The 13,236-nt window shown below is 36.0% G+C and overlaps 1 protein-coding gene and 1 long non-coding RNA gene across 6 annotated transcripts in view; both read left to right on the forward strand.

Annotated features, from left to right (window-relative positions):
* The window catches only part of LOC124450561, a 3,207-nt gene extending 1,572 nt beyond the window's left edge, over positions 1 to 1,635 (forward strand). The window contains exon 4 of the long non-coding RNA XR_006950087.1: positions 1,406 to 1,635. This is a non-coding gene — a long non-coding RNA (uncharacterized LOC124450561). The remainder of the gene's footprint in view (positions 1 to 1,405) is intronic.
* A 9,819-nt stretch (positions 1,636 to 11,454) lies between these two features.
* Positions 11,455 to 13,236, forward strand: part of LOC124450829 (E3 ubiquitin-protein ligase DZIP3-like) — a 33,478-nt gene continuing 31,696 nt past the window's right edge. For all 5 annotated transcript variants that reach the window (XR_006950215.1, XR_006950216.1, XM_047001492.1 and 2 more), the window contains exon 1: positions 11,455 to 11,565. The gene's annotated coding sequence lies outside the window, so the exon portion shown is untranslated. The remainder of the gene's footprint in view (positions 11,566 to 13,236) is intronic.

The raw sequence follows: 13,236 nt of genomic DNA on the forward strand, positions 1-13,236 counted from the left end.
TACATCTAGAAACATGTAACGATACGCCCAAGTTCAAACCATTTACGTTATTACAGTTATTCATGTTGACTGACGTTTTGACTTCCTTAGCAGTCGTCATCTTTAAAGTCAAGTTGACTTTCTCAGGACTCTACTAACCATGACGATCTACATCTAAAAACATAATCATAAAGCATAATCGTTGTTAGAGTAAAAAATTTGTAACCACAAACTATTTTAAAATAGCTTGCGCCAAAAATGACACCAATAGATTGCAATTAGAACGCATAAGGTTAAACTTATGTTGGTCAAACTTATGTTGGGCATATGTTGGTCAAAAGTTTCAGTAAATTCTTACGCCAACGTTCATCTTCCGAGTCGTAGATTAATTTGTGTTTTTCCGTTTGTTTGACATTTAACATAAATCATCATCAATTTTTCTGTTTATAATGATTCAGGTTTTTTGGAAACTGAAATTTTTACATATATAAAGAGAGCTATAAAAGGTATTAAAAAACGACAACAAAATAATCTGTAATTTGTAAGCTATTTCTTCGTGTACGTTGCCAAATTCCCTGCAACTTCATTTGCTTAAACAGAGTGTGACATATTTTAATCCTATGTGTTTTAATTGCTTTTAGCTTTGTCATTTTTGTGCCTGAGCTACTTCAAAAGCACTTCTCTGTAACACATTCCTCCTTCTAAAAAGGTTATTATTTGAAACAATTTTACTTAACTATCAGATGAACCATTGGAAGTCCAACTGCCTATTTCCACTTCAAATTTTTGCAAATATTGCGTGCTGATCGATTTAGCAAACTTTTTCGTCACTGACTATTTTTTGATACCTCCACACATACATCTCACAGTCACGGCCACCTGGTAAACGTTGATTGGTGGGGGAGGGTATGTTATTCATATATTCAATTGTGCCTGACTGATTTTTTTGAAAGCGAATTGTTCAATTTCTTAAAGTGCCTATAAAACGAAAGTTTGCTATCTAAGGAATACTTTTATTGAAGAGATTTTTTAAAATGACAATGGACATTCCAAACCAGTTTATGCATATCACTTTTAATTCTTGTGATATTGAGGTTCTTGCTATGTCCGATATATCTAACTTATGACGTCACATTGCATAATGAAAACTAAAATTATTAGGTATATTTACTGATACTTAACTTCACAATGACAGAGCTCTTTTCATTGTGACGGGGTTAATGGTATAAAATGCTGCCTACTAGTATCAACCTGAAGTTGTCAGGAAACTGAAGAGTATTTGAATTATTGTGGGAACTCATTATGTGCAGTATGACGTCACAAGTTAAATTAATTGGAAATAACAAGAGCGTTCACTACATACTGTTCTCGACTACATTTTCAGACAAAAAAAAACCTTTTTACTAATTTCTATAATTTCTGACAGATTAATCCAATCAAGTTGATGATGCCAATTCACTTCAGGAAACAAATCAAGATGAACTAAATGGACTTGAATTAATAGACCTTGAGGTCAGCAATCTGTTTGGAAAAATTGTTTTGAAAAATAAAGTCTAAGATGTTGCTATTTCCGTAGAGCAAGTAATATAATGACTTTAAAAAAGTTATCTGTTATGGCATGTCGAAATACAATTTATCGTTTTACAACCATTGAAATTGTTACAATGATCACAAATATTAAATCCATATGCAATTTTTAGGAAACTCAATAATTGGGGAGAACGTATTCATACATTGATGCTCTGCAAGAATTAAATTCTTTTTGAAATCCACTGTTTTCTATAGATTAAGACATGCATTCATAAATTTGAACCCTCCCCCCTTCCTCATCAACGAGTTTGCTACGCCCCTGTTATGGAATAGAAAGAGTAAATTAGAACATAAATAGAAAATTTTTATCATTAGTCCATAGTAAAATGTAGACTTACTCAAGTAAGTTAATTAAGGTTAAAATATCGTCACGTCCAATATAATGCCAATGTCATTAATAGGAAAGTACATACAGGTTAGAGATATTATGGGGAAAAACAACTTGATATTTTTTGTATCCAATAATTTCTAATCAAATAAGGAGATGAAGTAACATAATGACTTTAAAAAAGTTATCTATAAAATGGCCATTTTCAGCCTTCTAGAGATCTGAATTTTCAAAGTTTTCTCATGATTTTGCCTTCTCTGATCATTTGCTCATCTAATCATCTAGAGCATATATTACTTGAACTAAGAATTCCTTTTGGAAAGGGAAAATATCATGTATCACAACTTCGTAGAGCATTGTAAACCTTCGTAAGTGAGGGCCTGAGGGGATGTTAAAGTAAAATAACACGTGACATCTTCAATGACATACGTGGGCGATTAATGTGTGGAATAAATATGTCAATATAGCGTTGGCCTTGGGGGCTTTATCTTTTTTTCTCCTCGCTTTGGCTTTGCTAATGGCCAGTATCTTGAAACTTTGTACTAGAAATAAATTTTTTCTAGTACGAAGAACTTGCTGTTCTATTATTTTCTTCTCACATTCTAAGTAGCCTTATGTCATTGTCGTGAGTTACATTAAGATCTGACGACGCATTTCACCAAAGTATTTGTATAATATAAAATAAATTTTTTACGTACGTCGTCATGGTTACAGCATGCGCCATGTGTTTCGACTTTGGAAGCCAACAACAATATTTTTGAATTTTGATTTGAATGCTATAATTTTAAGTCGTTCGAAAATAATTTACTAAATTGGTGAGTGAACTATTGCCGTAAATTTGAAGCTTAAAATTAAAAGTGTAGGCGAGGCTTGGGCCTGTTTTATACGTCACATTTTACTTGAGGCAAATACATTTAAAAGATAATGAGGAATTTTATCTCATGTTCTTTTTTCTCTAATGCATTCGGCGTATGTAAAATGCGACGTATGAAACAGGCCTTGATATCTCATAATTCTCAGCTGACAGCACGCTAAAGCGCGAAAGTTTTTTTTAAACCTTGTAAAACCATGTCTTGTGGTCTTGACTCTTGAGGAAAAGTTTACTTCTTTAGACCCAGGTGAAAGTACGTAACACAACATTGTCTTGACTCTTGAGGAAAGTTAACTTCTTTAGACCCAGGTGAAAGTACGTAACACAACATTGTCTTGACTCTTGAGGAAAGTTAACTTCTTTAGACCCAGGTGAAAGTACGTAACACAACATGGTCTTGACTCTTGAGGAAAGTTAACTTTTAGACCCAGGTGAAAGTGTAACACAACATTGTCTTGACTCTTGAGGAAAGTTAACTTCTTTAGACCCAGGTGAAAGTACGTAACACAACATTGTCTTGACTCTTGAGGAAAGTTAACTTCTTTAGACCCAGGTGAAAGTACGTAACACAACATGGTCTTGACTCTTGAGGAAAGTTTACTTCTTTAGACCCAGGTGAAAGTACGTAACACAACATGGTCTTGACTCTTGAGGAAAGTTTTTCTTTAGACCCAGGTGAAAGTACGTAACACAACATTGTCTTGACTCTTGAGGAAAGTTAACTTCTTTAGACCCAGGTGAAAGTACGTAACACAACATGGTCTTGACTCTTGAGGAAAGTTTACTTTTTAGACCCAGGTGAAAGTACGTAACACAACATGGTCTTGACTCTTGAGGAAAGTTAACTTCTTTAGACCCAGGTGAAAGTACGTAACACAACATGGTCTTGACTCTTGAGGAAAGTTAACTTTTTAGACCCAGGTGAAAGTACGTAACACAACATGGTCTTGACTCTTGAGGAAAGTTTACTTCTTTAGACCCAGGTGAAAGTACGTAACACAACATGGTCTTGACTCTTGAGGAAAGTTAACTTCTTTAGACCCAGGTGAAAGTACGTAACACAACATGGTCTTGACTCTTGAGGAAAGTTTACTTCTTTAGACCCAGGTGAAAGTACGTAACACAACATGGTCTTGACTCTTGAGGAAAGTTTACTTCTTTAGACCCAGGTGAAAGTACGTAACACAACATGGTCTTGACTCTTGAGGAAAGTTAACTTCTTTAGACCCAGGTGAAAGTACGTAACACAACATGGTCTTGACTCTTGAGGAAAGTTTACTTCTTTAGACCCAGGTGAAAGTACGTAACACAACATGGTCTTGACTCTTGAGGAAAGTTTACTTCTTTAGACCCAGGTGAAAGTACGTAACACAACATGGTCTTGACTCTTGAGGAAAGTTTACTTCTTTAGACCCAGGTGAAAGTACGTAACACAACATGGTCTTGACTCTTGAGGAAAGTTAACTTCTTTAGACCCAGGTGAAAGTACGTAACACAACATTGTCTTGACTCTTGAGGAAAGTTAACTTCTTTAGACCCAGGTGAAAGTACGTAACACAACATGGTCTTGACTCTTGAGGAAAGTTTACTTCTTTAGACCCAGGTGAAAGTACGTAACACAACATGGTCTTGACTCTTGAGGAAAGTTTACTTCTTTAGACCCAGGTGAAAGTACGTAACACAACATGGTCTTGACTCTTGAGGAAAGTTTACTTCTTTAGACCCAGGTGAAAGTACGTAACACAACATGGTCTTGACTCTTGAGGAAAGTTTACTTCTTTAGACCCAGGTGAAAGTACGTAACACAACATGGTCTTGACTCTTGAGGAAAGTTTACTTCTTTAGACCCAGGTGAAAGTACGTAACACAACATGGTCTTGACTCTTGAGGAAAGTTTACTTCTTTAGACCCAGGTGAAAGTACGTAACACAACATGGTCTTGACTCTTGAGGAAAGTTTACTTTTTAGACCCAGGTGAAAGTACGTAACACAACATGGTCTTGACTCTTGAGGAAAGTTTACTTCTTTAGACCCAGGTGAAAGTACGTAACACAACATGGTCTTGACTCTTGAGGAAAGTTTACTTCTTTAGACCCAGGTGAAAGTACGTAACACAACATGGTCTTGACTCTTGAGGAAAGTTTACTTCTTTAGACCCAGGTGAAAGTACGTAACACAACATGGTCTTGACTCTTGAGGAAAGTTTACTTCTTTAGACCCAGGTGAAAGTACGTAACACAACATGGTCTTGACTCTTGAGGAAAGTTTACTTCTTTAGACCCAGGTGAAAGTACGTAACACAACATGGTCTTGACTCTTGAGGAAAGTTTACTTCTTTAGACCCAGGTGAAAGTACGTAACACAACATGGTCTTGACTCTTGAGGAAAGTTTACTTTTTAGACCCAGGTGAAAGTACGTAACACAACATGGTCTTGACTCTTGAGGAAAGTTTACTTCTTTAGACCCAGGTGAAAGTACGTAACACAACATGGTCTTGACTCTTGAGGAAAGTTTACTTCTTTAGACCCAGGTGAAAGTACGTAACACAACATGGTCTTGACTCTTGAGGAAAGTTTACTTCTTTAGACCCAGGTGAAAGTACGTAACACAACATGGTCTTGACTCTTGAGGAAAGTTTACTTCTTTAGACCCAGGTGAAAGTACGTAACACAACATGGTCTTGACTCTTGAGGAAAGTTTACTTTTTAGACCCAGGTGAAAGTACGTAACACAACATGGTCTTGACTCTTGAGGAAAGTTTACTTTTAGACCCAGGTGAAAGTACGTAACACAACATGGTCTTGACTCTTGAGGAAAGTTTACTTCTTTAGACCCAGGTGAAAGTACGTAACACAACATGGTCTTGACTCTTGAGGAAAGTTTACTTCTTTAGACCCAGGTGAAAGTACGTAACACAACATGGTCTTGACTCTTGAGGAAAGTTTACTTCTTTAGACCCAGGTGAAAGTACGTAACACAACATGGTCTTGACTCTTGAGGAAAGTTTACTTCTTTAGACCCAGGTGAAAGTACGTAACACAACATGGTCTTGACTCTTGAGGAAAGTTTACTTCTTTAGACCCAGGTGAAAGTACGTAACACAACATGGTCTTGACTCTTGAGGAAAGTTTACTTCTTTAGACCCAGGTGAAAGTACGTAACACAACATGGTCTTGACTCTTGAGGAAAGTTTACTTTTTAGACCCAGGTGAAAGTACGTAACACAACATGGTCTTGACTCTTGAGGAAAGTTTACTTCTTTAGACCCAGGTGAAAGTACGTAACACAACATGGTCTTGACTCTTGAGGAAAGTTTACTTCTTTAGACCCAGGTGAAAGTACGTAACACAACATGGTCTTGACTCTTGAGGAAAGTTTACTTCTTTAGACCCAGGTGAAAGTACGTAACACAACATGGTCTTGACTCTTGAGGAAAGTTAACTTCTTTAGACCCAGGTGAAAGTACGTAACACAACATGGTCTTGACTCTTGAGGAAAGTTTACTTCTTTAGACCCAGGTGAAAGTACGTAACACAACATGGTCTTGACTCTTGAGGAAAGTTAACTTCTTTAGACCCAGGTGAAAGTACGTAACACAACATGGTCTTGACTCTTGAAGAAAGTTTACTTCTTTAGACCCAGGTGAAAGTACGTAACACAACATGGTCTTGACTCTTGAGGAAAGTTTACTTCTTTAGACCCAGGTGAAAGTACGTAACACAACATGGTCTTGACTCTTGAGGAAAGTTAACTTCTTTAGACCCAGGTGAAAGTACGTAACACAACATGGTCTTGACTCTTGAGGAAAGTTAACTTCTTTAGACCCAGGTGAAAGTACGTAACACAACATGGTCTTGACTCTTGAGGAAAGTTAACTTCTTTAGACCCAGGTGAAAGTACGTAACACAACATTGTCTTGACTCTTGAGGAAAGTTAACTTCTTTAGACCCAGGTGAAAGTACGTAACACAACATGGTCTAGACTCTTGAGGAAAGTTTACTTATTTAGACCCAGGTGAAAGTACGTAACACAACATGGTCTTGACTCTTGAGGAAAGTTAACTTCTTTAGACCCAGGTGAAAGTACGTAACACAACATTCTCTCTCTTGACTGACCAAGTTTTATAATGAAAAACTGGTGGCCACTTTTTACGAAGTAATCAAAACTAAACGGTCTAGAAACTATGTTAGTAACGAATAAGTTGTAGAATCAAAATTATTTTTATTAAGAGTTCTTAAAAAGTTCCATGACTTTTTGATAAATTATGGCAAAATTTCAATAGTCTAAATGTAAGTCAACTGTAAGTTTCCATAGTCTGTAATTTTATTATTCTTGCATTAGTTATGCAAATTCAGATTCAAATTCCGAACAACTCCGTAGTCCGTATTAAAGCAGCAGAAAGTGAAGCGTTTTCACAAATTATGTGTTTTAAGCTGTGAACAAGCGATTTATTGGTCTGTATCTAAGATACCGCGGAACAGGAGTGTCGGGGAGGAGCATACCATCACTTCTTCTATCATCAAGCAATCAATTGATTAAAATTCAGCGTTCTTTTGAATAGCGTATACACTTGTGCTATTGTGCCTCCTCTCTCCACTTGAACGAGCTTTCCTCAGGAAGGAGTGCGTTATTAGGTCAGTTTCAAACGCAGAAATTTACATCAACCGAATGCATTGGAAATAAAAGAATTTGAGATAAAACTCCTCGTCATCTTTTGTTTTAAATGGTTGTACTGTATGTAAAGTTCAGGTATTTGAATCTTTGGTAGAGCGCTATCTGTCTGAAGTAAATGCAAACACTTGAGTAACAGAGTTTGAATGAATAAGAATAAATCAGTGTAGCTTGTTCCCAATGCGACTTTAGACGCAGCAGGATTAAGGGATTGTTCACATGAGCCAGGTAACCGGGATTCAGCGAAGCGTTAAATCATTTTGGCAAATGAAAAAGATTTAGTACTTCACAATAAAAAACTTATTTGAACAATTTCTCTATGCTCTGACTTTGCAAATTTATAAAATCTTTAAAAACGAAAACAAATAATTTAGTCTGATTTGAAAATTGAAAGTAAAATGACTTATGACGCTTAAGAAAAGTTGTTACTTTTGCAATTTAACTTTTTACTCCTTTCACTTACTCAAAATCATTTCACGCCTCGCTGGAACCCGTTTACTCGGGCTCATGTGAACAGCCCTTAACTAAAAGTTTTTTATGGCTACCTGCAAAAAGAACAAATATACAGGTATAAATTATAATCTATAGAACCAACGTAATTAATCCTGTCGTAGCATAAAACCACAGTATAAAGAACATACAGTAGAGCCACTCCATTCAATTTTTTTGTGCCACGCGTATCTCATTACGCATGTGATTATCATAGTGGCAGGCAGTCAATTGCTTTTTTGACTAATAGTTGAAATGAGCTGGCAAATGACAGCCAGTAATCTAAATAGACAGCAGCAAGTTGCACAGCGAAGATGACCTAATGTATATTCGCAATACTGTGATAAAACTATAGAACATGTCATGTATTGCAGCTTAAATATTCAGTAGCGTTGTGAGATGAGTGCTCATTGCTGTCTTGCACTGGGGAGGGACATGGGGCTTTCGAGTGCTGTAGCAAATCCAACTGCGCTATTACAAGGAAAGGCATCATAATTCTATATGCAAAAATTCCTGTGAAAACCAAGCTACCATCAGTTGAACGAATGATCGATTACTGAATACTAATGAGTCCAAAGCAGTAGTTCATCACGTTATTGTTGGTAAAGTGAATGGGTGTAAATGTCATGCTCTAATTGATACGGGGGCGGGAAGCTCTTGCGCCTCCTCAAAACATTCCTCGACATTTTTAAGCAACAACTTAATAAGAGGGAAATCCGATCTGTTGAGATGACCTTTGGCAAAACAACAATATTAGTAGGAATTCATCAGTTAAAAATGACTGACGTAAAAGAGGAATTTCAAATTCAAACTGAAGTAACACGAGAAGCAAAAAGAGAACTTTTAATACTTGACAATCTAAAGTATGCAAAATTAATTTCAGAGTACACGCATCTAAGTGGCATAAGCATGAATGATGATGACGACAAAGGAAAACTCCACGTACGTTTAATGTTAGGGGCGGGGAAAAGAAATAGTAGAGGTAGCAAAAATGGAGGGTCACGGCAAAGAGTTCTACTTGCCTTGTAAACCAGTGTTTAATCAGTCAGCTGAAACCATTGTACGTGCAAATGAAGGAATTAATCTTCGCCGACGAGCAGTTTACCTTGCACAAGTGGCACTCCAACGTACCTTAACTGGAATCCGTACAACCGCAACAATCTTCGACGAGTGAGACTACATATGCAAAGCATTAATTGAGAGTGAAGACAGGCGAAGAAACAATTCCTGGGCTATTATGGACAAAAAGAAAGATCTCATCAAAGTTCAGATACCTACGGGCATGTCTCACACCACGAAGCGTGAGATGGTAGCTAAGACAGCGAAGATTTATGACCCACTGAGTTTAATGGCTTCCGTCACGTTGTTGGCCAAGCTCCACCATCGAGACTGCTGTGGTGCCAAGTTATCGTGGGGCGAGGAATTACCACACAAATCAAAGATAAATGGTCGTCCTGGGAAATATATTTTCCACAATCTATCAAACTTCCACAACGTATCGTGTGTTTCCGGGAAATCATTAAAAAAATCGAGCTGCATACCTTTGCTGATGCTAGCAGTCATGGAGTTGGGGAAATAGTGATGGCCATTGTCCATCAAGAGATTGGTATGTGCAAGGGCCTGGTGGCTGCCAAATCTTGTCTTGCTAAGAAGGACCTCACAATACCACGGAAGCAAACCTATAACACAAATATTTAAAACTGCAACCTTTCTACATGACAAATTCGATGAATTGCTGAACAAATACGATCTCTGGAAAACCTTGTGGATGGATGTCAAGATTTATCCAGAACAGTAGAAAACTAGGACAAAAGAAGAGTGGTCCATTGACAACAAAGAAAATCAAAAATCGGAGAAATTGTTTGATAAAACAAGTCCAAGCCCGAAATCTAGACATGTACACTGCAAAATTTTGTAAAGATTAGGAGAAGCTGCATCAGGAGAGGCTTGAAGTAAATTTTGTTAGGATCATGAGAGGCGTGAAGTTTAATAGACGAATCCAAGGAGATTAACCAATTTACTTGCCCAAAAGTGATGTGTTATCAAAAAAAATGTTCAAAATTCCCAATATGTCACCCTTCATGGGGGAGCAAGTTTAACAATAGGCGAAGGTACGTGAAAGTTACTGTGTTCCAAGATTAAAACAAATTGTGAAACGAGTCATAAAGCGTTGTCACGGATGTAAAAAATTTCAAGCCGTTCCCTAACCAAGCCCTTTCTCAGAAAATATACCTAGAGTCCGTAGAGAGTGGCGTTTACCGTTCCAAGTAACTGGTGCATGTGGACTACGATGGCCCGATAAAAGTATCGTAAAAGGAAAAATATTGAAAGAAAAGCCTGGATTGTAGTATATATATGTGCAGTTACGAGAGCATTACATCTGGAATTAACAAAGTCGATGGACATTCAAGATTTTCGCTCAACTTTCAAACGGTTAATTGCGCAAAAAGGTCGACGAATGAGTCATTTAGTGTAAAGTTTCCGGTGAGGTGTCAGTAGTAATGTAAACAATCCGGGGGTGTCTAGCATCAACGCTCATTTTATGTTTTATTATTTTTTAGAGATTTGTTATCAGTGCTAAGAAATATCTAAATGCACACGCAATAATTTTCTGTGAACTGTAAAGGCTTACAATAGTATAATGAAGTTGCTACAAGCACCAAATATTGTAGAAAGTTCATTAATCAAATGCGCTTTTACTGTAACGCTTTTCGTTAGTGCTGGCATAATGTTAACATTCTAAAGATTTTGTCAGTCTCAAGTATAGAATGTTATGAATTTTGGACCAACCACACTCATAGACTACGCGTTGGTGAGTTGATCTTGGACAGAGGACAGTTAAATTGAAAGTTGCGCTAATATCTGGCTTCGTATTAAACATTAAAATTTACATTTATAATGTTTTGCTTATGACTGAAAATTGATCAATACAATGAATACACCGACTACAGCTGACACAACACAGATGATACAGTACCATTTATAGCTATGCTCTTAAAGGTGGTCATCCCCCTTTCATGGGTTTTTTCATAATTTCCATGAAATAAAATGAATTTTTCCATCTTCTCCAAGGAATTGACAACACCGAGAAACAATTGACAATAAAAGTTTTCATATTCTCATTATAAAATTACACTCACATTCATGACGGCCTGCTAATTAGCACTAACGCGTGACATAGGTATTGAAAAACCTAGCATAGGTTTTGAATAGCCCAGCACAGGTATTGAAAAACATTTGCTATGACAAACCCTAAAAACATTCTCGTTTTTCATATGCATTGTAAAAATGTAGTAAAGTCATTCGTTCTTATTGCGTCCTATTTTTTTCCTGTTTTACTATTTACATATGAGATATTTTAATGAACGGTTTGGTGAAAGTGTTTGAGTTAACGGTTGGTTATATTGTGTTGAGAGTTGCCCAAATTGTAAGACCTTTGACTATACATACGTGGAAGTCACGCGAGATCGCGCGCGTAGCACACCTTGCACATAAATAAGGAAGCTGAGCCTGCTGTGAGAAATATTCAAAATCTTTATGTTGTCAAATATCATCCACGTCAACGTAAGTTGGAGATATTTTTCTGGCGATATATGATCACGATATCAAGAAATATTCCTTCCATCTAATAAAACGGTAAGATAAAGGTTTTTTTATCCTTAGATGGCGACTTGATTTAAATTTAATTTACGTATCTATCTAAGTAGAACAAAGACGGTTTTTTATTTAATATTTACTTAAGACTTTGACTAATGTAGGTATGATTCGACCTTAAAACTAGTTTGCTTTGTTATTCTTGATAGGCATTTAAACATGGTTATTGTCAAACCATAAAATACAACAAACATAAACAAGATATTCAAGTTAGATTTCAAACATTGTACAGGAAATGAATATAAATGAAGAAGAACATTAAATCACTGTGTTTAACAAGATTATTTCATGTTCGAAAGTTATTTTTGTCATCGTTTGATTTTAAAATGATCGTTGTAGAGGGTTTTCATCACTTAGTTACGTAAATCAACTTATTTTGAACCTTTGATATGATAAAACTTGTTTGTTGATATGTGTTGATTTGCTACAGAAATAACATACTAAAGTCAATATTTTATATGTGTTCTACGTCTTTTATAAATGATCAATGATTGTGGACAATATGTGGTCGCTAAATATATTTTTGTTACAAGATTTGTCTATTTACTTGGATTCATTCATGTACAGGAAGATCAATAATTGTTGGGTGGTGCTCATATTAATTTATGTACATGATGATATGTTTTTATTCTTCAGTTGCTAGCTATTTCATGTAGTTTGCCTATATTTTTTTAGAATAATAATCTAACCAATGAAAAATGGTTTGGTCATAGGCGTACAGATTCTTACATCTTTTACACAATTTTGGGTCAACTCTCATAAAAATTATGCCCATCAATTTTTCATTGTTTTTCTTATTACAATGTTTTGTTGACCATTTTTATTGCTTTCATCACTTTTGTTGACTTCTTGACACACTCCCTTTTTTAGCAAGAAAAACTGTGTCAGGACTGTAGGATGATTATTAATTTGGAGATCATATTATGTATGCATAATATAGGCTACATGTGTTAAGTTCCTTAAAAAACCATTGTTGTCTAGGGATCATTACATCCAAATGTTTATGTCACCCCAACCACAGTATAGGGAATATACAGTAGGACCACTTTCTGTGCAACTTACTGCTGTATATATAATTATATTACTGGGTGTAGTTTGTAAGCTCAGTGCACCTATTGGTCAAAAAATGGTAGTGTCTGACTGCCAATATGGTAATCACTTCCGGAAAAAGATATGCATGGCACAAAAATATTCAATGCAATCTACTGTATGTTCTCTATAAAATTATACTATATGTTTCTATAACCTAGCCACAATTACATTATGTCTTCCTAAGGTCCTTAGTCGTGAATGAAGTATTAGTCCAAATAAATTACACCTGCTCATTTTTTTTTTATCATAATACCTTCTAGACAATGATAATGGTTATGAATTTTGAAAGAATAAAATTTTCAATGCGGTAGCCAGACTGATAAAACGTTTAGTCCTTCTGTGTATGTTTTTATATTCTTTTATTGTGACAATAATAGACATTTTACCTAGTGAATCTTAAACTCTTCCTTCCACCAAAAAAATTTTTAGCAATATCAAATCTGTCGATGATTTTAAGCCTCGTTGAAGAAAAAATTGTGAATTTGGTCAAATTGTTTGATTTTTGTAAAAGCGTTAAATTCACTAAAATCGTATATTCTTGTGAGCCATGTCCGTGATAAA

The sequence above is a fragment of the Xenia sp. Carnegie-2017 genome, unplaced genomic scaffold, assembly GCF_021976095.1.
Source record: "Xenia sp. Carnegie-2017 unplaced genomic scaffold, XeniaSp_v1 HiC_scaffold_24, whole genome shotgun sequence".
Classification (NCBI taxonomy): domain Eukaryota; kingdom Metazoa; phylum Cnidaria; class Anthozoa; order Malacalcyonacea; family Xeniidae; genus Xenia; species Xenia sp. Carnegie-2017.